Source organism: Macaca nemestrina, chromosome 2, assembly GCF_043159975.1.
Source record: "Macaca nemestrina isolate mMacNem1 chromosome 2, mMacNem.hap1, whole genome shotgun sequence".
In the NCBI taxonomy this organism is placed as follows: Eukaryota; Metazoa; Chordata; class Mammalia; order Primates; family Cercopithecidae; genus Macaca; species Macaca nemestrina.
This window is the reverse complement of record NC_092126.1, coordinates 138,361,027-138,389,025: the sequence shown is the minus strand read 5'-3', so window position 1 is coordinate 138,389,025 and position 27,999 is coordinate 138,361,027. Positions and strand designations below refer to the sequence as shown.

The 27,999-nt window shown below is 36.5% G+C and overlaps 1 long non-coding RNA gene across 1 annotated transcript; it reads right to left on the bottom strand.

The window, feature by feature from the left end:
* Positions 1-2: 2 nt before the first annotated feature.
* Positions 3-23,480, bottom strand: LOC105479599 (uncharacterized). The gene is made up of 5 exons (XR_985986.2): positions 23,390-23,480; positions 5,767-5,908; positions 1,333-1,419; positions 840-895; positions 3-28 (listed from the first exon to the last, which is right to left on the bottom strand). It is a non-coding gene; the product is annotated as an uncharacterized lncRNA (long non-coding RNA).
* Positions 23,481-27,999: the final 4,519 nt, after the last annotated feature.

Here is a 27,999-nt window from a genome sequence, read left to right as displayed (position 1 = left end):
GACTCCACTTAACTCCTCCTTGTTAGGGCTATAAGGAAGGAAGGAAGGAAGGAATCTATTTTCAAATATTGCAATCAATAATTGTGATCATGAAAAATTATTGTCTTTTCTTTTACCAAGATGTAACTTTTAGGATAGACAATATATGTAAAAAAAAAAAAAAAAAAAAAAAAAAAAAAAAAAAAAGAAAAGAAAGAAAAAAGAAAGAAAGAAACAAGAATATGTGCTTTATCCAGTTCAAGGTCCTTAAAATTTATATGAATTTTTGCCAAGGTATCTACCTTGCAAAATTTTTTGTGAATGAATTTATTTAGAGAAATAAAAGATTGTGGGCTGGGAGCAGTGGCTCACACCTGTGATCCCAGCACTTTGGGAGGGTAAGGTGGGAGGATCACAAGGTAAAGAGATTAAGAACATCCTGGCCAACATGGTGAAACCCCGTATCTACTAAAAATACAAAAATTGGCTGGGCGTGGTGGCGCTCACCTGTAGTCTCAGCTACTCAAGAGACTGAGGCAGCAGAATCACCTGAACCCAGGAGGCGGTGGTTGCAGTGAACCGAGGTCATTCCACTTCTCTCTAGTTTGGCAACAGAGTGAGACTCAGCCTCGAAAAAAAAAAAAAAAAGAAAAGAAAAGAAAAGAAAAAAAGATTTTGGTGGTATAATATTAGGTTCTCTAGAAAGAATGTTCCCTGAGCTTCTGCCTCATTTTTCAGTATTTCAAGTACCAATCTCAGCAGAAGCACTAAGTTGAATTTAGAATCCTATAAATTTTGTCAAATAACAACAAAGGGATATATGATCACCCAGTTAATGATCACATGCTCTACTGAGTTACCGTCTGAATTGAAGTGAGTCAGGTAGGATGTGTTTCACTGAATCATAGTGGTGTTTCTAAAAAGAAAAAAAAAAAACTTTTCCAAAGTTATAATACACAAGAACATGAAAACAAACTTCCTGAGCTACAATTCAGGAATTAAATCACATAGTTACAGAATATCATTACAAATTTCATAGCAAAAAAGGTTTTATTAATATCCTTAAATTCACTGATTAAACCTATTTCTTTTTTTTCTGCAATTATGTAAATTGTGTAGGTTTGCTTGTTTTAAGATGAAATGTATCAAGCTGGGATTTGCAAACTTCTTTCAGTTTCATATTTCTGCCCAATTGTTATAAATGTGCTTATATTTTTCCAACCACTGAAACTTATTTATAATGCCATTCATTATGTGTTAGAAACTAACTCATGCTTAAATGTCTAAAATGGAAATTGCATTCAGAGACACAAGACAGATTTATTTATTTATTTATTTATTTATTTATCTTACCAAGCTAAGAAAACCCAACAACCAATATTTTCTGATTCATCCTGGAAACTCAATGTGTCAGATATCAGGGTAGTTTTCTTTTTCCATCTGCAAATAAATAATAGGAATCACAGTCACTCCTTGCTGTAATGACTGCATCGTCGACTTCATCAGTTATTTAGAAAGCTAGGGAGAAAACCAGCGACAGCTGTAAAAGGGCCTGGAATTGTTTGGAGGAGACCTTACATGCTATAGTTTCAGGATAAAGGCGGAATTATAAATGAACTTGGGAAACTTTGCAAGGTACTAACTGTAAGTCCCATGCTGTGCAGTCTGCCTGTGCAAAGGAAAATCCCCTTTGAAGAGATTAGCGGAGGTGGTTTGTATGTGATCACAGCAGCTGAGATGATGTGTGACTTTTGCCTAGCTTAAAGTGGATTAGCAAGACTTAAAAGACGGAAAATTGTTTTGTGTGAAGCTCACCATGCTTTTGGAAACATAAATGAAATCACAGTCCTATGAACTTAGAGATGATTTCTATTAGTTCAACATGGTGAAAATCCCCTTCTAAAAGATTAAACAAAAAAGGATTGTGGCTTGCCAATATTCACATCGGCTGATGATTGTTACACATTTGAAAACAATTTCTTAGAATTTCTTTTTAATTCATCCACAAAGATGTCACTTTAAGTGTCTGAGTGACAGTGTGGTAAAATAGAACACTGGGTAAGAAATAGAAACAATGAAATTCGGTTCCCAAGTCAGCCACTGACTATCTGGGTCACTTTAGATAAAACACTTAACCTTTCTTAGAGTTTGTATTATCATCTATAAAATGAAAGAATATACACCACACAGCCCTTATAATTTTGCAGAGTAAATCCAATTACAGTGTGTATTTAAGGGAGCTTTAAAAGCAATGAAATATTAAGTTTTAGTTATTATTATTCACATCTTTGGTTGTAACTATGGATCCTTTCTATTAATATCACATGATAAACAAATCAATGTCTGATTTCTCTGAAAGCCCTCTTTTTCTATAATAAAAAGTGAAGGAATAAAGATGAGTTCTATAAGACAGATCATTGGGGTGATTGAATGTCATTGCCTTCCCTCTCTTCCACCAGCAAAATTTATCATACCATCTCACCAAATAATTTAGGTTGCTTTTGTAAGCCAACAGACCTTGCTTCATTTTTCACAAATATATGAAAGTAAAAGCTATACCACATGTTTAATAGTGACCCTTGGAGTATATATCTCCTCACAAGAAACCAGCAGTATTGTAAAAAGGCAAGAGAGTCCACAAAGGAATATTTGTCTTTCTTAACTTCTGTCTGGGCCGCCAGTGTCCAGCATTTAGTGCTTTCTTCTCTGTCAATCTTACGAAGAGGAAGACGCTTTTCAACAAACTATCAAAGTCATTAAGATTATAAATACGAGTCAACCCTCTGTTTTTATGTCCTCTTTTTCTCCATTGACTTTTGGCAGGTGCTTAGAGAAAGAAATATTTCGGAGCCCTGACATTTCAGTGAAAAACAAAGAGGCCTATTGACCAATTTCTGGGGCACACTGTCTTTGGTAAAAGGTTAATCTTCTCAGCTTTTAGAATTTGGAAGTCCCAGTAAGCAGCACCTGGTCTGTTCTGCGATCACTTTACCAACTGCGAAGCTCTAAAATAGGAGAATCTTCAATTTAAAACAAAATTTACAAAAAAAAAAAAAAAAAAAGAAAAAGAAAAACGAAATGCATTACAAAGGAAGTTTAATGAATAAAACAGAATACAGCAAATAATAGAGAAAGTGGCACATCACTCAATCACTGACATTCTTCTAAAATTATAAACTTTTTAACCTGATACAGATTTTTACTTGATACATCTATACCAGTTACAAAGTAGAAATTATTAAGAATTCATATATTTAAAATGGAGAAATGATTATCTTGAAGTATGGCATAAAATTTAAGTAGGAAAATAATACCCACCACATTTCTCCTTTTCATTCACTGTCTCAGTTGATCATTTAATCCCAATAAATTTGTGCCCATATTTTCTGACAGAACAAATATTTAGGGAGATTAAGTAACAGCTGAAATTTGACTCCCAGAAGTCTGAATCCAAAGCCTAATCAGAATCTCATAGACTACATTGTGGTGAAACACACATATTGTGCATTTTTAGCAGTCAAGAAATAGCTTCTGATTTTCATTAAAATTATAAACATATTTACAACATGGAAAATGCAAAAACATAGGATCATAATTTTTAAAATCACAATATTGGGATAAACAAATGGTCAATGGTATTTCTGAAATATTATAGTGCATTTTACTATTGGTCAAGCCTTTGTTGACCGTTTCTGTCTAGTTCTGGACTTAAAGTCAATCTAGAATTATTGGATAACTATTAAAAATCCAACAACTTCAATGAAGAAAGTCATAATAATCTGAAAGATGAAGCTTTTGTAGTGGGTATTTGAACAAAGTCCAGCAGTTCAAACGATATCTATTACTAGGCAACACATCCACTGGGCTAATGTGAATCAGGCCCAAGACCTTGTCAAGCTGACGAGAAAGCCCCAATGTCTCCTTTTTAAAAGACTTGCACTTGAGAGTATAGAAGTCTGTTAATTGTGACTACATGATTCCAACAATGACTTAGCAGATTTGAAAAATAAAAAGAGGGCCGGGCACAGTGGCTCACGCCTGTAATCCCAGCACTTTGGGAGGCCGAGACCGGCAGATTACGAGGTCAGCAGATCGAGACCATCCTGGCTAACACGGTGAAACCCCGTCTCTACTAAAAATACAAAAAATTAGCTGGACATGGTGGCGGGCGCCTGTAGTCCCAGCTACTCGGGAGGCTGAGGCAGGAGAATGGCGTGAACCCGGGAGGCCGCGGTGAGTCGAGATCTCGCCACTGCACTCCAGCCTGGGCGAATAGAAAGAAACGAGGAGTGACGGTTAATACTGAGTGTCAACTTGATTGAATTGAAGGATACAAAGTATCGATCCTGGGTGTGTCTGTGAGGGTGCTGCCAAAGGAGATTAACATTTGAGTCAGTGGGCTGGGACAGGAAGACCCACCCTTAATCTGGCGGGGGCGGGGAGGGGGAGAGCGGGACATAATCTAATCAGCTGCCAGCGCAGCTTGAATACAAGCAGGTAGGAAAACGTGAGAAGAGAGACTGCCCTAACTTCCCAGGCTACATCTTCCTCCTGTGCTGGATGCTTCCTGCCCTTGAACATCAGACTTCAAGTTCTTCAGTTTTGGAAATTGAACTGGCTCCCCTTCCTCCTCAGTCTGAAGATGGCCTATTGTGGGACCTTGTGATCCTCGTGCTGATACTTAACAAACTCATATATGTGTGTATGTGTATATATATATAATTCATATATGTTATTCATATGACATATATGAATATATATGAATAATATATATGAATTATATATTATGGATAATATATGAATATTCATATTATGGATAATATGAATAATATATATGAATAATATATATGAATTATATATTATATATCCATTAGTTCTTTCCCTCTAGAGAACCTTGACTAATACACCAGGTAACAATGATATCCTCACGGCACTTGGTTCCAGCCATGCCTGACAGACCTATTGCTAGGATTTTGAGTTAGATTAGTCAAACAAATTTGCTTTCATGTCTGGGATAGTCTTCATTGTGAGAGGACTCTGAAGTTTTTTAATCCATGAAGATTACATTTTAAAATTTCCTACCAGTAAGAAATTTCAAAAATAGAACAGATACATGTAATAAATTGCTATTGTAAATGTCTAAAATAAATAAATTTGCTCTAGTGGGCAAATCTAAGATGACTTGCTATCACGTTACTTTGTAACCTGGTAGGAAAAGCTTAGCACACAATATATTGTCATGAGAACAGAAGGAAAAGAATATACAAAAATACTGTTTGAAAGAAAACCAATGGGTGACAGGAAGAAATAGATTAACAGTGATTATGCTGGTATTTTCCACATTGTAAAAATAAACACCTTTTCATCTTTGTAGTTTAAGAGAATAGAACACCAAAAAATACAAGAAGTAAATAATAGCTGCCACAATATTAAAATGTCCAATCAAAATGATTTGTGCTAATTTAATATTATGCTAAAATATTCTAATATAATCAACCTTTAGGCTAGCTCCAGATGGAGAGAACAGAATTGATAACACTGTAAGATGCTTTGTGCTCTGCTTTCAAGTATCTCACTCAGTAGGTATGAGATCTCAAAATAACATCATTGAGGACAGAGGCTGCTGGCCAGCAGATTTTAGAGTAAGATTATTGGATACAGGTTATATCCCAAGCCATTGTGGTCAGGATACATTGCAGACTAAATCTGACTAGGGGGAAATAAAAGGAGTTTTTTCATAGATAATAATAAAAAGTTCCTAAATTAGAATTTCCTAAATATACTCACCCCAAATAGTACTCATCTCATATTGCTGCATTCATCCACAGCATGCATTTTGGAATCTTACATGTGTCTTCTAGGTCTCATCCTGTCATTTGATATTCCACTGATGTACTGGCAAACCTCAAAAACCTCAAACACTTGAGAGCTGTATACCAGAAGAAAATAACAATTATCCTTTGTTCTTCCCACTCAGTTAAAACCGTTATTTAACAACTAAAATGCAGACCAAATTTCTGAAATCACATTCAATAAACAACAATAATTGAATTCAATTAGTTGGGGAAAAAGAGAAATAATTAAAAGCAAAGCAAAACAAAACAAAAAAACAGTCTTATCCAAATGGACATCCAAAGCCATCCTATCTTAAGAGAAAGGGTTTTTGCACTCTCAGAAATAACTTCTAATTATCAGCAATACCATGTAATAATAACAATAGTTTTTTTTATAGGGCTTGTATTACTACAGGGCACCATTTTTAACACTTTTGTATATGGTCATTCATTAAATCCTCACAATAACTCTTTGAGTTAAGTACCAATATTACTCCCAGTTTAAAAAAGAGGAAACCAATTTAAAGACAGGTTACGTAACTTGTCAATGGTCACACAGCTAAACCTAGAGTTCGATAGCTATACAACTTGACCATTACTCCGAAGTACTGACAGTCATGCAGTGGCTATTCTGAGAACTGCTAATAGAACCCACGTGGTTAATTCTGGCTCATTCTCTGTAGTACACACCTTAATGATACTGACTATCCAATTCAGGCTTATAACTGTTTCAAAAAAAAAAAAAAAAAAACTAACCAAAATAACCAAAATAAAACTTAGAAGCTAATGTGCCATACCATACATTGAGTGCTATAAAGTTAATTAAAATTAATATGTGAAACATCATTTATAAGCAAAGATTTTTATTTTTTTCCTCATTAGCACTAGCCCCATTGAGCTTCTGAATATATCTCATTGTTATTGAAAATTGCAGCCCATATCTATTTATGCAATCATTTTATCTGTTGAAACAAAAAGATACATTCTCCAAAAGAGTTCATATTCAAAGTAGATTGAATATGATGGTTATGTAACATAAAGCCCTATGATATTTGAGTTGACCATAATTCTCCTGGTTAAATCCTACCATAATATTTATCTATCTATCTATCTATCTATCTATCTATCTATCTATCTATCATCTATATAATTTACATTACAGTCAAGTATCCCATAAAAACATTTCGCTCAAGAGCAGACCGAATATACAACGGTAGTGCTATTAAAAAAAAAAAAAAGGAGCTGAAAAATTCGTATCCCCTGGTGACATCTTAGCCATCCTAACATCATAGTGCAGTGAATTACTCGCGCGTTTTTAGTTATACAGGCATATGCAAACCTACTGCATTGCTGATATGAAAGTATGGCACATACAATTATGTACATTATCTAATACTTAATAATGATGGTAAATGATGATGTTAGTGTTTGCACATTTACTATACTGTAGTTTTTATTGTTATTAGGAGTACATTCTTTCTGCGAAAAAAATAAAAGTTAACTGTAAAACAGTCTCAGGCAGGTCCTTCAAGGGGTATTCCAGAGGAAGGCATTGTCATAGGAGATGACAGCCCCATGCATGATCTTGCCCCTGAGGACCTTCTAGTGGGACAAGAAGTGGAGGTGGAAGATGATAATATTGAAGATTCTGACCCTCTGCAGGCCTAGGCTAATGTATGTGTTTGTGACTTCGTTTTTGACAAAAAATAAAAAAAATAAAAAATAAAAAATAAACAAATAAAAACAGAAAAAGGCTTATCAAATAAGGTTAAAGAAAATACTTTCATATAGCGGTACAATATTTGTGTTTTAAGCTAAGTGTTATGACAAGAGTAAACTTAAAAATATTTAAAAGTTTATAAAGTAAAAAAAGTTGCAGTAACCTAAGGTTAATTTATTATTGAAGAAAGAATTTTTAATAAATTTGGTGTAGCCTAAGTATACTGCCTTTATAAAATCTAGAGCAGTCTTCAGTAATCTCTTAGCTTTTCATGTTCACTCACCATTTACTCACTGCCTCACCCAGAGTATCTTCCAGTCCTGAAAACTCCATTCACAGTAAATGCCCTGTGCAGGTATACTATTTTTCATATTTTATACTGTATATTTACCATACATTTTTCTATGTTTAGATAAGTTTTGGCAGACAAATACATATCATTGTGTTACAATTGCCTACAGTATTCAGTACAATAACATCTTCTCTAGGGTTGTATCCTAGAAGTAATAGGCTATACCATATAGCCTAGGTGTGCAGTAGGCTATACCATGTAGGTTTGTGTAGAGACACCCTGTGATCACAAAATGACAAAATCACCTAAAGATGCATTGCTCAGAACATATCCCCATTGTTAAGCAACATATGACTATACATATATCTATATTTTTAATGTATGCAAAGGAAAATTGAATTCCAAACAAAAGATTCACTTTTTGAATGATGTATAAGAGTAAGCTGATAAATGATTTGTGAACATCATTTCAGTGTATTATGATTGAAACTGGTCCTTCCCTTTTGTAGGCATTGCATCATTCCCTACTTGCATATTTAATTAGCAGGTATAATAATTTTGTCCCAGTACTTTGTGCCTTTGTGTGAAAAATGTTTTCCCTCTTTCATTCAACCAGCATTCAAATGTCTCCTGAGTATCGGGTCCTCACCTAGAGGCTGTGATACAACTATGAACATGACATGCACAAAGAGACAATCAAAAGACATATAGGAGAGTAATCCCAACAAATAAAGATTGTGGTAAATATTATGAAGGTGTTCTAGGTTGAAGAATGTCCACCCAAAAATTCATGTCCACCCAGAACCTGGGATATTAACCTATTTAAAATTAGTTCCTTTGCATCTAATCAAGTTGCACTTAATTCAAACATCCTGAATAAGGGTAGGTCCCAAATCCAGTGTAACTCTTGGCCTTATAAGAAAGGGGACATTCCAACACAGAGACACTTCACACACAGTAAAGAACGCTGAGCAAAAACAGGTACAGATCTAAGTGATGTGTCTACCAGCCAATTAAAGTCAAGGGTTACTGACAATCACTGACCACCAGGAGCTAGGAAGAGATAAAGACGGCTCCTCCCCTGGAGCTCTCAGAACATAACCTTGCCAACATCCTGATCTCAGACTGCTAGGCTCCAGAACTGTGAAAAAATGAATTTCTGCTGCATAAGCCACCTATGTGTGGTAGTATTATGGCAGCCCTGGGACACTAATACAGATGAGTACAACAGAAGACAATTCAGGAGAGCAGTTAGCACAGGGTGGGGGGGTCAAAGAAAGCACATCTGAGAGGTGACTTGAGGGGAGATGTCGAGTGTGAATCAGCATTGTGAGGGGAAAAGGGTTCTAGGCATGGGAAATAGTAAAAACAAAAGTCCAGAGTCAAGAAAGAGCTCACACTTTAAGGAGAGAAGTAGGGTCTGGAGGAGAGAGAGAATGAGAAAAAGAGCAAGAGATAGAGATGCATAGGAAGAAGTAGAAGAGGTGGATAAGGGACTAAGAATAAGGACTAGCCTTGAGGGATATCCACCCCAGTGAGGAACAAAACCACATTATTAATAGCTACAATTCATGGAATGTACAGAGTTCAAAGAGAGGAAGCAATGATTTGCTTCTGTGCAACCAGTGAAAGATTTGCTGACAAAGTGCCATTTGTACTGGGTTTTAAACATACAAATGCAATTTGGGTATTATCTTAGGTCAGAGTCCCTAAAAGCAAAACCTGAGATGGGGACACTCAAACAAGGAATTCGTTGAGGGAGTACACTCTAAAGAAAGGGAAAGACTAAGTCAGGATGTGGTTTCAAGTGATGTCTAGCCTGTTTGATCCCAAAGGAAAGAGGGAGTGCAAATTGCACAGTGAACTCTCTTGCCTTTGAGGCAAAGTAGCTGGGCTTTTTTATCCTCTGTGCCAGTTAGTCACTGGCTCTGGGTGAATTGTGCAGCTGGGTTGATGATGGAGGAACCTCACTTCCCCAAGAAGCAGTTTCCATTGCTCAAGGATAACCCTATGAATGAGAATGCAAACAGGAGCCTTTGGCAGGCACACCATTATGAGTGATCCCAGAGGGCTGGATAGGGGAAAAGGGCATCAGTTACCAATATAAAGATATAAGCTGGTCATAGGGATTAGAACTATTTCAGAACAAAAGAATCATAAGGGCAAAGCCTCTTCTATTCAAATCCACTCCAGCTGACTAATCTTATAAAATGAATAAGGAAGGACAGGCTAGACCCTGACTGGGGTCTCTGTAGGTAGTCTCCACTAACTTTCTTCATCTCTGTCTCATGACTGTTACATTCAGCTTCTACTAAACAATAACAGGAGGAAGAAAAGAGTTTGTATAGCTTCCCTCCTTACTGTAAGGTCTCAAAATGAGGTAATTGATAAGAATTTGTGTTATATAATTGAGAATAGACGTTGGTTCAAATAGCATGGTGATAATTTCCAGGCAAAATACCTACAATAAGAAAAAGGCAATTTAATGGCAGTCTTGTGCTAGGAACAGCAGAAGAGTTTCATCTCATGTGCCAGCTTTGTTCAAATGTCCAAGTCACTGTGTTAAAAAAGAGTCTGAGGCCCAAGAGGACCCACAGACCCTCTGAAGGAACTGGGTTACTCTTGCAGGACCCAGGGGACCGCCCAAAACTGTGAGTACCCCAACTGCAGGTGTGAGAAACACACACTCCCACTGGAGAAGCTGAAGTTCTGTTTGTGGGAGACATTTCTGACTTTACCTGGAGCTGAGTCAATTTGGAGAACCGAGCAAAATCCAGGGGTAGAGGAAGCAGGAGAAAGGCCCTGGGGGCTCTCTGGGTCCCCTAACAGACCATTCCTGCCTGGCACCACAGGGATCCAATGGAAGAGGAGCGGGGGGTAAAACTACACAGGGACAGAGAAATCTCTAGCTGAACTTTGTAACAATTTGAACCGGGTGAGAAACCTCCTGGCCAGAACATGGGGCAGGGTGCAAATCCTGTGTGCAAACTCCACAGGTGGGGGAAGAACCAGGGCCTTTTTTCCTCAGCTGGGAGGCAGATAGTGGGAGACAGGTTTTCAAGCCAACATTGCTCTCCGCCTGGAAACGGTCTGAGGGCTCTTACAGGGTACACAGTGGTAGTGAGACCGGCCGGTCGGTTTGTGTGGGTGCTGGGTGAGGTCTGTGACTGCCAGCTTTCTCCCACTTTTCCAGACAACCTGCATGACTCATCAGAGGCAGGAAAATCCTCCTAGGTGCACAACTCCAGTGACCTGGGAATCTCACCCCATCCCCCACAGCAGCCACAGTAAGACCCGCCCAAGGAGAGTCTGAGCTCAGACCACGTAGCCCTGCCCCCACCTGATAATCCTTCTCTACCCACCCTGGTACCTGAAGACAAAGGCCATATAATCTTGGCAGTTCTAGGGCCCCACCCACCACCAATTCCTCCCCATAATACCATAGCTGATGCTCTCTGGAAAGCACTACCTCCTGGCAGGAAGCAAAGCAGCACAAAAATAGAGCATTAAACCACCAAATCTAAGAGCACTCACAGAGTGCATTGCACCCCCACCACCCCCACCAGAACAAGCACTGGTATCCACAGCTAAGATACCCATAGACGGTTCACATCACAGGACTCTGTGCAGACAACCCCCAGTAACAGCCAGGAGCCGGAGAGACTCACTGGGTGGGTGGCTAGACCCAGAGGACAGACAACAATCACTGCAGTTTGGCTCACAGGAAGCCACATCCATAGGAAAAGGTGGAGAGTACTACATCAAGGGAACACCTTGTGGGAGAAAAGAATCTGAACAACGGCCTTCAGTACCAGACCTTCCCTCTGACAGGGGCTACCCAAATGAGAAGGAACCAGAAAACCAAATCTCATAATATGACAGAACAAGGCTCTTCAACACCGCCAAAAAATCACACTAGTTCACCAAGAATGGATCCAAACCAAGAAGAAATCCCAAAAAGAATTCAGAAGGTTAGTTATTAAGCTAATCAGGGAGCAACAAGAGAAAGGCGAAACCCAATGCAAGAAAATCCAAAATATGATACAAGAAGTGAAGGGAGAAATATTCAAGGAAGTAGATAGCTTAAAGAAAAAAAAATAAAAAAATCAGGAAACTTTGGACACAATTTTAGAAATAAGAAGTTAGAAGTAAGAAATTCAGAGCTCAAAGACAAGGTCTTCAAATTAACCCAATCCACCAAAGACAAAAAAAAGGAATAATAAAATATAAACAAAGCCTCCAAGAAGTTTGGGATTATGTTAAACGACCAAACCTAAGAATAATCGGGGTTCCCGAGGAAGAACAAAGTTCTAAAAGCTTGGAAAATATAATTGGGGGAATAAGCAAGGAAAACTTCACCACCCTTGCTAGAGACCTAGACATACAAATACAAGAAGCACAAAGAACACCTGGGAAATTAGATCATTTGCAGTTAGGAGTTAAAGACCAGCCTGGCCAACATTGTGAAACCCCGTGTCTACTAAAAATACAAAAATTAGCCAGGCATGGTGGTACATGCCTGTTACCCCAGCTACTTGGGAGGCTGAGGCAGGAGAATTGCTTGAACCCGGGAGGTGGAGGTTGTAGTGAACCAAGATCCCACCACTGCACTCCAGCCTGTGCAACAGAGCAAGACTCCATCTCAAAAAGACAAAAAAAAAAAAAAAAAAAAACCATTTGCCTAGGCACATTGTCATTGGGTTATCCAATAAGACGAAGGAAAGAATCTTAAGAGCTGTGAGACAGAAGCACTAGGTAACCTATAAAGGAAAACCTATCAGATTAACAGCGGATTTCTCAGCAGAAACCCTACAAGCTAGAAGGGATTGAGGTCCTATCTTCAGCCTCCTCAAACAAAACAATTATCAGCCAAGAATTGTGTATCCAGTGAAACTAAGCATCATACATGAAGAAAAGATACAGTCTTTTTCAGACAAACAAATGCTGAGAGAATTTGTCTTTACCAAGCCACAACTACAAGAACTGCAAAAGGAGATCTAAATCTTGAAACAAATCCTTGAAACACATCAAAACAGGACCTTTTTAAAGCATAAATCACATGGGACCTATAAAACAAAAATCAAGTTAAAAAATTACACAGGCAACAAAAATCACAATGAATGCAATTATACCTCACATTTTCAATACTAACATTGAATGTAAATGACCTAAATTCTCCACTTAAAAGATAGAGAATCACAGAATGGATAAGAACTCACCAATCAACTATCTGCTGTCTTCAGGAGACTCACCTACCAAATAAAGACTCACATAAAATTAAAGTAACAGGGTGGAAAAAGGCATTTCATGCAAATGGAAACCAAAAATGAGCAGGGTTAGTTTTTCTTATATCAGACAAAGCAAACTTTAAAGCAATAGCAGTCAAAAGAAACAAACAGGGACATTATGTAATGATGAAAGGCCTTGTCCAACAATAAAATATCGCAATTCTAAAGAAATATGCATCTACAACTGGAGCTCCCAAATTTATAAGACAATTATGAATAGACCTAAGAAATGAGATACACAGAAACACAATAATAGTGGGGGACTTCAATACTCCACTGAAAGCACTGGACAGATCGTCAAGACAGAAAGTCAACAAAGAAACAATGGATTTAAACTACACCTTGGGAGGCCGAGGTGGGCGGATCACGAGGTCAGGAGATTGAGACCATCCTGACTAATGCAGTGAAACCCCGTCTCTACTAAAAATACAAAAAATTAGCCAGGCGAGGTAGCAGGTGCCTGTAGTCCCAGCTACTGGGGAGGCTGAGGCAGGAAAATGGCATGAACCCAGGAGATGGAGCTTGCAGTGAGCCGAGATTGGGCCACTGCACTCCAGTCTGGGCGACAGAGCGAGATCCCATCTCAAAAAAAGAAAACAAACAAACAAACAAAAACCTATGCCTTGGAACAAATGGACTTAACAGATATATACAGAACGTTTCATCCAACAACTACAGAATACACATTCTATTCAACAGCGCATGGAACTTTCTCCAAGATAGAGCACATGATAGGCCATAAAACAAGCCTCAATAAATTTAAGAAAATTTAAATTATTTCAAGCACTCCCTCAAACCACAGTAGAATAAAACTGGAAATCAACTCCAAAAGGAACCTTAAAAACCATGCAAATACATGGAAATTAAATAACCTGCTCCTGAATGAGCACTGGGTCAAAAATGAAATCCAGATAGAAATTTTTAATGTTTCTAACTGAATGACAATAATGACACAACCTATCAAAACCTCTGTGATACAGCAAAGGCAGTGCTAAGAGGAAAGTTCATAACCCTAAATGCCTATATCAAGAAGACTGAAAGAGCACAGACTAGTACTCTAAGGTCACACCTCAAGAGACTAGAGAAGCAAGAACAAACCAAACCCAAACCTAGCAGAAGAAAGGAAATAACCAAGATCAGAGCAGAATTAAATGAAATTGAAAAAAAAATACAAAAGATAAATGAAACAAAAATCTGATTCTTCAAAAAGATAAATAAAATTAATAGACTGTTGGCCAGATTAACCAAGAAAAGAAGAGAGAAAATCCAAATAACTTCACTAAGAAATGAAACAGGACATATTACAACTGACACCACTGAAATGCAAAAGATCATTCAAGGCTACTATGAACACCTTTATGCACATAAACTAGAAAACCTAGAAGAGATGGATAAATTCCTGGAACAAAATACAACCCTCCTAGCTAAAATCAGGAAGAATGAGATACCCAGAACATCACATAAACAGAATTAAAAATTACATGATCATCTCAACAGATGCAGAAAAAGCATTTAACAAAATCCAGCAACCCTTTATGATTAAAACTCTCAGCAAAATCAGCATAAAAGGGACGTACCTTAATGTAGTAAAAGCCATCTATGACAAACCCACAGCCAACATAATACAGAATGGGGAAAGTTGAAAGCATTGCCTCTGAGAACTGGAACAAGACAAGGATGGTCACTCTCACCACTCCTCTTCAACATAGTACTGGAAGGAAGTCCTAGCCAGAGCAATCAGACAAGAGAAATAAATAAAGAGCATCCAAATCGATAAAGAGGAAGTCAAATTGTTACTGTTTGCTGAAGATATAAGTGTTTACCTCAAAAACCCTAAGGACTCCTCCAGAAAACACCTAGAACTGATAAAATAATTCAACAACGTTTCCAGATACAAAGTTAATGTACACAAATCAGTAGCTATTCTATACACCAACAGTGGCCAAATGGAGAATCAAGTCAAGAGCTCAACTCCTTTTATAATAGCTGCGAAAAAATAAAAATAAAATACTTAGGAATATACCTAACAAAGGAGTCAAAAGACCTCTACAAGGAAAACTGCAAAACACTGCCAAAAGAAATCATAGATGACATGAACAAAAGGGAAAACATCCCATGCAGATGGATGGGTAGAATCAACATTGTGAAAATGACCATACTGCTAAAAGCAATCTACAAATTCAATGCAATCCCCATCAAAATACCACCATTATTCTTCACAGAATTAGAAAAAACAATTCTAAAATTCATATGGAACCAGAAAAGGGCCTGCATAGCCAAAGCAAGACTAAGCAAAAATAACAAAGCTGGAGGCATCACACTACCTGATTTCAAACTGAACTATAAGACCATAGTCACCAAAACAGCATGGTACTGGTACAAAAATATGCACATAGACCAATGGAACAGAATAGAGAACCCAGAAATAAACACAAATACTTAGAGCCAACAGATATTCCACAAAGCAAACACAACATAAAGTGGAGAAAGAACACTCTATTCAACAAACGGTGCTGGGATAATTGGCTAGCCACATGCAGGAGAATGAAACTGGATCCTCATCTCTCACCTTATACAAAAATCAACTCAAGATGGATTAAAGACTTAAACCTAAGACCTGAAACTATAAAAATTCTAGAAGATAACATTGGGACAACCCTTCTAGACATTGGCTTAGGCAAGGATTTCATGACCAAGAACCAAAAAGCAAATGCAATAAAAACAATGATAAATAGCTGAGACCTAATTAAACTAAAGAGCTTTGGCACAGCAAAAGGAACAGTAAGCAGAGTAAACAGACAACCCCCAGAGTGGGAGAAAATCTTCACAATCTATACATCTGACAAAGGACTAGTATCCAGAATCTACAATTAACTCAAATCAGTAAGAAAAAAACAAACAATCCCATCAAAAAGTGGACTAAGGACATGAATAGACAATTCTTAAAAGAAGATATACAAATGGCCAACAAACATATGAAGAAATGCACAACATCACTAATGATCAGGCAAATGCAAATCAAAAACACAAAGCTATACCACCTCACTCCTGCAAGAATGGCCAAAATAAAAAAAAAAATAAAAGAACAGTAGAGGCTGGCATGGATGTGGTGGTCAGGGAACACTTCTCCACTGCTAGTGGGAATGTAAACTAGTACAGCCACTGTGGAAGACAGTGTGGAGATTCCTTAAAGAACTGGAAGTAGAACTACCATTTGATGCAGCAATCCTATTACTGGGTATCTACCCAGGGGAAAAGAAGTAATTATTTGAAAAAGATACTTGCACGCGCATGGTTATAGCAGCACAATTCACAACTGCAAAATCGTGGAACCAACCCAAATGCCCATCAATCAACGAGTGGATAGAGAATATATTTATATATGTATATATATACACACGCACACACACACACACAATGGAATATTGTCCAGCCATGAAAAGGAATGAATTAACAGCATTTGCAGTGATCTAGATGAGATTGGAGACTTTTATTGTCAGTGAAGTAACTCAGGAATGGAAAACCAAACATCATATGTTCTCACTGATAAGTGGGAGCTAAGCTATAAGGACACAAAGGCATAAGAACAATGCAATGGACTTTGGGGACTTGGGGGGAATACTAGGAAGGGAGTGAGGGATAGAAGACTACAAATATGATGCAGTGTATACTGCTCCAGTGATGGGTGCACCAAAATCTCACGAATCATCCCTAAAGAACTTACTCATGTAACCAAATACCGCCTGTACTCCAATAAGTTATGGAAAAATAAAAAAGAAACAATGCAAAAAAAAAAAAAAGAATAAAAAATGACTGCCACCTACAAAAAACAGAATGCAAGAAAAAGTCAAGGCAGGGCACGCGGTTCCCTTGTTTTATGTCTGTCTTGAGACACAGATGATTGATTAGTCATCCCATCCTTAGGAAGTGCAATATTTGTCCCACTTTTCTATTAACAAATCGTTGCAGCCCTTACTTTGTTCACTTAGCTCATGGTCATTGGTATTTATTTACCATCAAGCAGACATCATCAATTTCAGGGTAAGTGAGTTGCAAAAAACTAAACTTAACTTTACTGAAATATTTTGCCAAGGTGAAAATCTGAGTGAGTAACATTGTTCTTGATATCCAACCAAGTCTGAAATATAATGGAATAAAAATAAAGCTATTGTGTTAAAGTTTTTATCTTCTACATTTACCAGTGTAATCAAGGAAATATTAAAATAGTTTTAGAAGAATATAAATCATATATTATAATTTCATATATATATATAATTTCACATATATATATATATATATATCGAGAGAGAGAGAGAGAGGTTTATTTAAAACAATACCAGAGGGCTGGGGCGCAGTGGCTCACGCCTGTAATCCCAGAGCTTTGGTAGGCCCAGGCAGCTGAATCACTTGAAGTTAGGAGTTTGAGACAGACTGGTCAACATGGTGAAACTCCGTCTCTAATACAAATACAAAAGTTAGCCAGGCATGTTGATGTGCGCCTGTAATCCCAGTTACTTGGGAGGCTGAGACACGAGAATTGCTTAAACCCGGGGAGGCAGAGGTTGCGGTGAGCTGAGATCATGCCACCGCACTCCAGGCTGGGAAACAGAGCGAGACCCTGCCTCAATAATAGTAATAATAATAATAATAATAATAATACCAGAAAACCTGGGACCCAAGGAAATATATACAGGAAAGAATAGCAATAATTGAATGATAGGGCTAGTTCTCAGAGGTAATGACAGAAACATGTTGATTCTTAGCATGATTACTGGTTGTTCATTAAACCCAAGGGGACTTCTGGGTTTAGATCAACAGAAAACTGGAGGACAGCAGAATTGGGAGATTAGCTTCTTAAAGCCACATTAATTGTTATTGCCTTCAATGACTCTAGGGCATTTTCTGTAACTACTTCAGCTCATGTGATTTTTTTTCCTTTTTCCATTTACTGGGAGGAAACTTTCAGCACATAGCCAACTACTGTTATTTTTGCATTAATATCAGCAGTTATCATTGTGCTGTAACTGTTAGCAGTTTTTAACTTCTAATAAATAATTTATATATTTCCTAATATAAGCAGTTACAAAGCACTTCTACAGTTAAAATCTTACCAAATTATTTTTTTTATTTTAGGATGTTCTCCAGGATAAGAAAAATGATTGATTGTAGTGTTAGTGGTAACACTTTTTTTTGCTATTGCTAACTCATCAAGTTTTATCAGCACCATGTATGTCTTCTTATGCTTGTACTCAGACATTTCAAAATCACTTGTGGATTATATGAATATATTAAGATAATTTAAATTTCAAGATAGTTTGCTTTCATTGTAAAAATTATTGAAGATTAATAATTTTATATATTTCAAACATTTTGTTATAAAAGCTAATCAATGGGAGTGACCAAAATTTATTTGAGAACATTTGTAAACATACAGTACTTGCTATGAAAACTTGGCTATTAATTCTATAACAGGCTATACTAATATGGAAATTTGGTAAATTACATTCACTCACTCTTCAAATATATAGCTGTAAATTATTTTCTCATTTTTTAAATAAAATGTAGTACATTAGCTAGATAAATACTATTTTTCATTTTGAGAGAAATAGTGGTTATTTTATTGCTTTGCCCATATCCTTAAAGAACTTTTCAAGCCCTAGCTGTTGTACTTTGACTGAATTTACTTGTACTGACTGGGCTAAGAAATTACATTAGTTTAATTCCCTAAATTCATGTGTAGTCTAATTATGTAAGCATTTATAATGTAAAGGCCTATCACTCAGGCAATACTGGAAAGCCTGTAATAAGTATCATTATTCAAACTTTTTCATTTAAGTTCTTATATATAAATTAATATCAAAATATTAATGAGTTTATTTGGCATCTTTATGGAGAGGCAGAATAACAGTTAAGATATGAGATCTAGAGCTTTCAATTTCAGTTCAGATCCTTGCTCCACCATTTATTAATTCTGTTACCTTCCTTACATTATTGAAGTTCTCTACTTTAGCACCTTCATTTACAAGAGGATGAAAATAAGAGTACCTTGTATACATGGTTGTCATGGAGATTAAACGAGATATTGCATGGAAGGCATTTGGTCCAGTATCTGTCACATAATAAACGCTTGCTTAATGCTATCTATTATTACAGAATTTAGCCAATGTCTAACTATAGGACAAGAGAAGTGTATCTCAGTAGCTAACAGTCAGTGGAATGTATATAAGTCAATACATTCAAAGTATAAATGATCATTTTATAATAAAAGGCATTATAACAAATTGAAGTGATTCAAAATTTAAATAATCTACTCTCTCAGAAACAGTAACTTTTCACTTTAAGTATCACAGACATACAGAAAAATGGACAAATTCATGTGTGTTCCATTCATTTTCTTTAACAGAGCAAATATCCCCATGTAGCCACAAAATAGACCCAGAAATAGAATTTTACCAACACCTCAGCAGGTCCTATTACCCACATCTCATCATAGCCCCCTAAAATTCATCACTATTCTAACTCTTACTGTCATCAATCAGTTCTCCATACTTTTCAAATTTACGTAACTAGAAGCACACAGTATGTATCATTTTTCTTTCTGGCTTCTCTTGCTCAACGTTATGTTTGCCACATCCATATACTTTGTTGTAATGTAGCAACAATTCATCCAATTTCATTGTGGGTGGTACTTCAATTGTATGAATACATCATGATTTATTTATTCATTGTGTTATTGATGCACAAAGATTGCTTTCTGAATTTATCTATTGCGATCATGCTTGCTTAAACATTCTTAAACATATCTTCTATGGGACATACATATGTACTTCTGTTGGGTTTTTACTTAGGAGTGGAATGCGTCAGAAAGTCTTAGGGAATTTCTTAGTCTGACTGGATATGCTGTATTTAGCTTGAGTAGGTACTTCCACAAGGAATATATTTTCATAGAAGTGAGACTTAGTTGTTCTCCATTTCACAGATGGAAAAGCAATGGTTTGTGTGGTAATGGATTTAGGAAGTACCAGCCATGAATGTGGAGTGAAAGCAGAGTGAAAACTCACTATATACCAGCTACTGGGCTAGGTGCTGGGCCCAAAATGGCAACAGGAAAGAGTCGTGACCTTGGCTTTTAGAGAGCACAAAATCTTGAACAGGAAACAAATGCAAAATAAAAATCCGGCTGATGAGTTCATAATTACAGAAGAGTTGAGTGCTCTGAGGAAAAGAAACATGAACCAAGAGCGCTATAACAATATCGTATGTTTTTAACTAGGAATTCAAAGAAGTATTCCTTTAGGAAGTAAGTTAAAGCTGATATTCAAGGAATGAATAATAATTAAGCAGGAAAAAGCAGGGCAGAGGGCCTTCCAAATATAAGAAAGAGCATGTGCACAGAACCATGATGGCAATAAAAAGAATGGCTCCTATGGCAAGACCTGGAGGCAGGCAGGGGACAATGAACCTGCAAAGATAGGCAGCAATGAGGTCACAGTCATTGTCACTTTAGTCATTCATTGTTAACAATTTGGGATTGTTTCCCAAGACTGTAAAGTCATAGAAATATTTTGATTTGGTGGTGGGGAAATGTATATAAAAGATCATGCTGACTGCTAAGTAGGGAATAAATTCGATAAAGGCCAGTGTGAATGCAGGGTACATAATACCAGAAGTTCTGAAAAGAGATGATACATTTTGGACAAAGGTGGTAACAGCAGGAATGATGTGAAGCTGAGTAATTACAGTGTTATGTAGTGAGTAAAATCAGTACTTGGTAATGGATTGGATGAGGGTTATGGTAATAAAGAATGTATCAAAGATGACCCTAGGTTTCTGATTGGCTCAACTAGATAGTAAGTAACTGGTTAATTCTGGGAATCAAATTATTCTAGCTGTTCATGTAGCTAAATCTAATGCAGTGCTTTTTTTAAACTACATTTAAATCCTGGAATTAAATCCAAGAGCAAATTAAACTGTTTTTTTTTTTTTTTTTTTTTTTTGTCACCTTTGGAAATGTGGATTCTCCTCCTGACGTGGCCCCAGATGCTGCCAACTTTCTCTCATTCCTGGCATCCGTCTCAAGTCTTCAGTCTTTTTAAGACTGTATTCATTGTGTATTTCAGCATCAAACACATTTTCGGAGGTGTTTAAAGAAAACATCTGCTGTATGCGCGTATGAAATAGACCAATGGTAATCACCCGCTCACTATCTACTGATCCATTTGAATGTGATTGAGATAGCATTATGAAATTCTTCTCATTTCATTTCCTATCGTTACAGACACACTCTTTATGAATTTATTCTGGGTTTAGTTTATTATCATAAACCTAATGAAAACATTTCATCCATGGAACTGTCACAGAGATGTTGATATGTGTTTTGATTCAATAGAACAGTAGGTAAGAGATGCTTAACTGAATATATCTTCATGAGCAAAAATGTCTCTAAATCATACATCTACAATTTAGGTTTCATTTAGTACGCAACTTGTCATGTTTAAGCTGTGAGTGACTCATACTTTATATTGCTCTAGTCAGAAACTATATTTAAGGAAGTGTGTTTTTAAAAACTAGAATTTCTTGAGAAATGAAACTCTAAACATATATCTTTATTTCCTTCTACTTAACTCCATTTTTCCTTTTTAAACTAATTCTGCATATCACTACCAGGTTAATTTTCTTTAAAATACACTTTGCATCACATCATTGAGTTACTTGAAGGAAAACAATCCATCCCTGTTACACATTGCATGAAACTGCTCCACATTTAAGGCCTTCTATGAACTTATCTCACCCTAAAAACACCACTTCATTACTTTCTGCTTCCCAGGAGATTGGCTCAATCAAATCTCTTAAGTCCCCTTTTCTTCCACAATGCCTGAAGTTTTGTGCATGCTCCTTTTCACTCCCACCAGCTCCTGAAAAAGCCATCATCTCTCCAAATACCATGACTCAAAGCCAAGATTAAATCTTAACCCCTCCATTAAATCTCCCAACAATGATGGTTCACTTCTTGTTACCTTGATTATACATACAATTAATGTTAGTTGGCTTAAGTAATTAACTTGTTTTCAGAGTAACATTTTGATCACTAATAGAAATTCTATTATCTACTGAAAGAGATCCTTCTGTATATATTTATATGTCTATATCACAACGCTCTCTATAGAGGCTGTCAATAAACAGATGGTCAATTGATTAATTGACTAATTGATTAGAACACTGTGAGATGCTTACTAAACCTGATTCAGTAATTCGACTACATTATTGTTTTCAAAGATATAAGTACCCTAGGGAATAGAAAATATTTATGTTGTTTGATCTTTCCTTGTAATTTTGTCATGTAATATTGCAGCAATTGTAGAGAAAGCCAAAAATGAAAGCTAAAATGGAAGCCACGGAACCATTTGGAAATTCAAAGTCATTGAAAGAAAAGCTGTGACTAGTCTCCAATGTACTGCAACTGCGAAGCAGCATATGGCTGAACGTTTTCTCATGAAGTTTGCTCATTGAACTCGGTAACTGAATATAAGCACCACAAATGCACATCAAGATGTCATCCAATAATTATCACTAACAATTTTAGGACCATGGTGAACTGTAACTTTTCAAAACTGAATATGAATTCAAAATGTGTATATGTGAATATATGTTATATGCATCTTAAAGAGCGTTTACATATAATTTATGTTAAGATATTCATGAGATAGCAATCTATATAAATATATTCATTTATTAGTTCAATAATTATCTATTGAGCATCTGCTACATGATGAGAACTGTGCCAGTTGCTGGATGTTCAACAGTGAGCAAGAAAGACATGAACCCTACCCTATGCTAGAGCTTACAGTTTAGATGTGCTGAAAGATTAATAGTAACGGAATAAATACAAAAAGAATAAACTGGGATTATTTCATTTGTGGGAAATAAACAAGTGTCATTACAGAAAATGACAGGCAGAATCTGCTGAGATTCATCTCTGAGGAAATGAAGTTTAACCTGATCCCTGAGGGATAAGAAGGAAGCTGGCCATGCAAAGAGACCGATTCATTATTTTCTTTATTAAATATGTTAGTAGTAGTTACGGCGAGACATGAAACAAATATTTTATTTTCTGAGATCATAACCTGCTCTCGTGATTCCAAATCAAAGCCTCCTCAGCCAGATGATTCTGTGTTGTAAGCAGCCGATGATTATTTGTTGTTCATCATAGTAATTAAGTAAATATTAAGAAGGAATATCGTGGAAGATTATGAAAACAAGATGTAAATCTTTATACCTCATAATTCTTTTTCAACTCAAACCTCTGGTTCTTCTCCAGTCCTTTTCAATCCTGTATGACGTGCACCTTCTTTTGTTCCAAATGGCCTAGTGATTTATCATACAAGCATAATTAATTAATCATATAATCATATTAATTAATCACATAAGCATAGGCATATAAGCATATGTCAGTGCAACACAAGCTATCAAATATAACTGGGCTAGAAGTGAAGGTGTTTGGATTCTGGATCCATCTTCATAATTCCATATCTGTTTGTCTCAAAACCTTCCTTCTTCAAAGAACTTAATTCCCTTCCTGACACCACGAGGGTCAAGATCCTCAGGCGTTTTCCATCCATGCTTCTGAAGACCCTTGGCTTTCACAGAATGCCTCAAGGACCATCCAGCAGGGAAAGAGGAGAGGGAATGAGAGAGACGTTAGAGCAGGAGGAGCATTATGGCTTCCTCTTCTACTTCAATAAAGTAAATTCTGATAAGATGTATTTTATATTTTGGGGTGTGGAGTGAGGTTTAATTAAAAGCATGGATTCTGTGTCTAAAGAGACTTTACAAACCCTAAGACAAGTTGATCTGATGAATCCATTCTCTTACAGCAGTTTAAGAATCCAGGTTCTTCAGAACTGAGATTAAAGTTATAGTCATTTTTTTAAGATGAAATAAATGAATGGGAAAAAATAACATCCAGATGTTCTAATATTATTGGGTTAACCTTTTTAATATATTGGACCCCTTTATCTGGAAAAGATGGGAACCTGAATACAGGCAAGTTTCAGTGCACAAATGAGTGCATATGCAAATCAAATTATGCTTCCTACTGTGTATTTTTGTACCACATACCAGCTACCTCCATAAAATGATTCTGTTTTCATCCTAGCTACCCTGGATGTCCCACAGATAAACACTGCCTTCAGTCACATTCTCACAGCATAGTATTCACCTGGTTGAACCTAAACAAAGATAGAGTTTCACATAGCCATTTCTATTCTTAAATTTTAAAGACTCACTCAAATTAAACATTTGATGATTTGTATGGCACTAAAGGCAGACAGAAATTATGATTCAAATTCAAAACGTTATGTTAGCTCATCAGTCCTTCCCAAAATATGTATGGTGTCTTATTCCTACAATGAGTGGAAACTGATAATCAAATGATGCACAGATTCCATGAAAATTAACTTTGTATGTGGTGCATAATAGCAGAAAAGAGATCATTGTAACTACTTCTGGTGACTAAATTTCTGTATAAAAGAGTAGCAACAATTTGGAAAGAGTCTATTCCATATAAGTGGTTCACTTTAAGTAATGTTAAAAATATATACATAGTTCCAATAAAATCTTTGCAAAACAAGATATAATCAAGCTTTTGAAATAAAGCCAGTTTTATACAAAATATCTGCTATGATGAATGTCTCATAACATTGAAAAGGAACAAGATAGAAAAGAAAATAGAAACTGTTTATCTTTAAAAATTAAATTACTGAAAACATTTTGCATCAATTTATTCCTTGAAAAATACAGAGAAAATATATTTTTCTCTCTACCTCAAATGATAAAGTGTTCATCTGGAAAAACAGAAATGTTTTCATATTCCATATGAGCCCTTAAGAAACATCCTTTCTTCAAATAAAAATTTTCCCAGGTGGCTTTATTTAAGTTTAGAATAGTGTACCCGGATACTTAAAAAAAAAATTTAAATCAAATTACTGTCTACACCAACAAGTTCTAATATTTCCCCTTATATCTGTATCCTACTTTCAGTGTTTTCATGAAAAGTTTCACCTTAAATCAAATTTCTAATAATCAATCACACTTTAAATGCAGCAGAAGAATTTGTTGTTTAAAGGATTCTCCCAGAGTGATCTGCAGAACTAATCATCCTTGGAGGTAACGTATAATTTGTAACTGCTTTCAGTATTATATACATATATATCTGTCTTTATATTTAACAAATCTGCTTACAGTAGGGAATACTTGGACAAAGCAAATGTTCAAATGTCTTTCAAGTGTTTTTCAATGTTATCTAGAAAGACTTTGTCGGTTAAAACTGTAAGAGGGTTAATCATCCCTACGGGTGCCAACACTCCACAAAACTGTCCAAAGGTATCTGTTGCCAGTGCCGCCCAGCCAAAGCCCACCAGGAACTCTAACCACTTAGCCATTAGTCACCAGTCACTTTAATTCACAAATTACCAAAAATTTGTTTGCGAAGTCTTTATTGCCTCTGGCATCCACCCTCTCATTCACCTTTAAATAAAGTGATTGCTGAGTGCCCAATACCATGTTATTTGTTGATTGCTGCTTATTGAGTGCTATGTGCCATGCACTGTGCCAGGCACTTTCCGTAAAATAGCTGATTTAACCTTTGAGCAGTCCTATCACTCCAGTATCAGAGATATTGTGGTTTAGAATATCTCTGATCTTCTTGTGGTTTAGAAATATTGTCTATTACCCCAATTCACAGAAGAGATGTGAGAGTGACAGCTTTAAACACAGATAGTCTAATTCCTGAACTCACGCCCTTAAGCACTACCCAAGCTTTGAATCCTGGGCAAAATGAAAAATTAAAAGATCTCATCTCTTAATCCCAGTATCTTAAATATCCATATGCAAAGTTGTAAATAACAGACACAATAAAATATAGACTTCAGAGACAAGAGAAAACAAATTTGAAACAGGTTACTTAAGGATCTTCCTAACAGTGAATAATTGGAATGGATTTTGATGGTACGTTTAATTTTGACTTGGAAAGATGGTGGGAGCAATATTTGAGTTAAAAATGAGATGTCATGGACGAAGAAATAATCTCTTTTGGGAAACCCAGCTGCAATAGTTTAACTGGAGTCAGTAGAGAAATCTGTAGTGGAAAAAAATGGTTAAAAGATGAAGTGGAGTTTTTAGTAGAAGACATTGCATAGAAAGCACTTAAAGATTTCCCTGTGAGAGTACAATGCTGTTTTAATCAGAAGTCAAATATGATGAAAGCAGTAGATTAAGTAGATTAACCTCATTTTTCTACAGATCAAATTTTACTTCGCCTAACTCATATGTATATATAGTTGGTGTTAGCTTTCAAATATTTTACATAGAGCAAACATCTTTAGAAGAGTGTGCTCTGGATAACAGTGGTAGCCAAGAGGTCAAATAGCCTAAGGAAGAAAATAAATGAAATAGGTCCTTTCTCTGAGTCAAGTAAGAAAAAAAAAAAACAAAACAACACACAGCTTTAATGTAATATTCTCCACAAGTTGTTCTCTGTGTAATCCCTGAACCAGCAGCAGTGACATTACCTGCAGACTTGTTAGAAATGCAAACTAGTGGGTCCTATCCCAGACTTGCAGAATCAGAAACTCTTGTGTTGAAGTCTAGTGACATCTGTTTTAACCAGCCCTCCAGGTGATTTAAGAACACATTAGGTTTTGAGAATGTCTCTTTCACACATTGCTACTCCAACTGTGATCAATATCAGCAGCACAAGTATCAACTTGCAGCACAGTACAAATGCAGAATCTCAAGCCCCACCCCATATGAACTGTATGAGAATCTGCCTGTGAACCAGTCCCCCAGGAGATGCATGGTGATACGGTTTGGCTGTGTTCTCATCCAAATCTCATTTTGAATTGTAGTTCCCATAATCCCCACTTGTCGTGGGAGGGACCTGGTGGGAAGTAATTGAATCATGGGGATGGGTTTTTTCCCATGCTGCTCTCATGACAGTGAATACGTCTCATGAGATCTGATGGTTTTGTAAAGGGCAGTTCTTCTGCATATGCTTTCTTGCCTGCCGCCATATAAAACATGCCTTTGCTCCTCCTTTGCCTTTCCCCATGATTGTGAGGTCTCCCCAGTCATGTGGAACTGTGAGTCCATTAAACCTCTTTTCTTTATAAATCTCCCAGTCTTAGGTATATCCTTATAGCAGCATGAGAATGGGCTAATACACATGGGTACATTAAACTTGGAGAAGCACCAACCCAGAACATGAGCTAGGATGTACATTTTCTAGTTTCTTCTCTGACTGCTTTGTGTGAGAGGTTCTTTCTATGTAGTTCAAAGGAGCTAATAAGTCCGGTTTGTTTCCATCATGGACTCTCTAGACCACTGCATACTCTCCCATTCCTATCACTTTCCAGCACTCAAAAGCCCAGTCTGACACTGCACTAACAAGTTCCATGTGCCAAGTTCAGGAAAGAAGTATGAGGCCTACATTTCTCTGCTGAATATGAGCATCTCAAAGTACCATACTTTATGTCTTACTACTTAATCACTGTGTGATTAAATAATTCTTATTCCTTGTTATAAGTCCATGTCATTGTTAGTACCATCTTTAAAATTGTGTTCAGCCCCTTCTCCCTGCCACGCACATACAAACTGAATTAGAATCTTTGGCAGTTAATTCAGCAGTATGTATTATTAGAGACCAGGGTGGGGAATCTTTACTACTTTAATTTCTTACAAAATGCAGTTTGGTCTCAGAACTCAATAGTAGTATAGTCTCAAAGTAATTCAGTTTTGTTGCCAAATACTGTGTTTTTCTTTCTTTTTTTTTTTTTCTTCTCAGACCTTCTCTGGCACACTATAATATATCAAATCATGGACCACCATCCA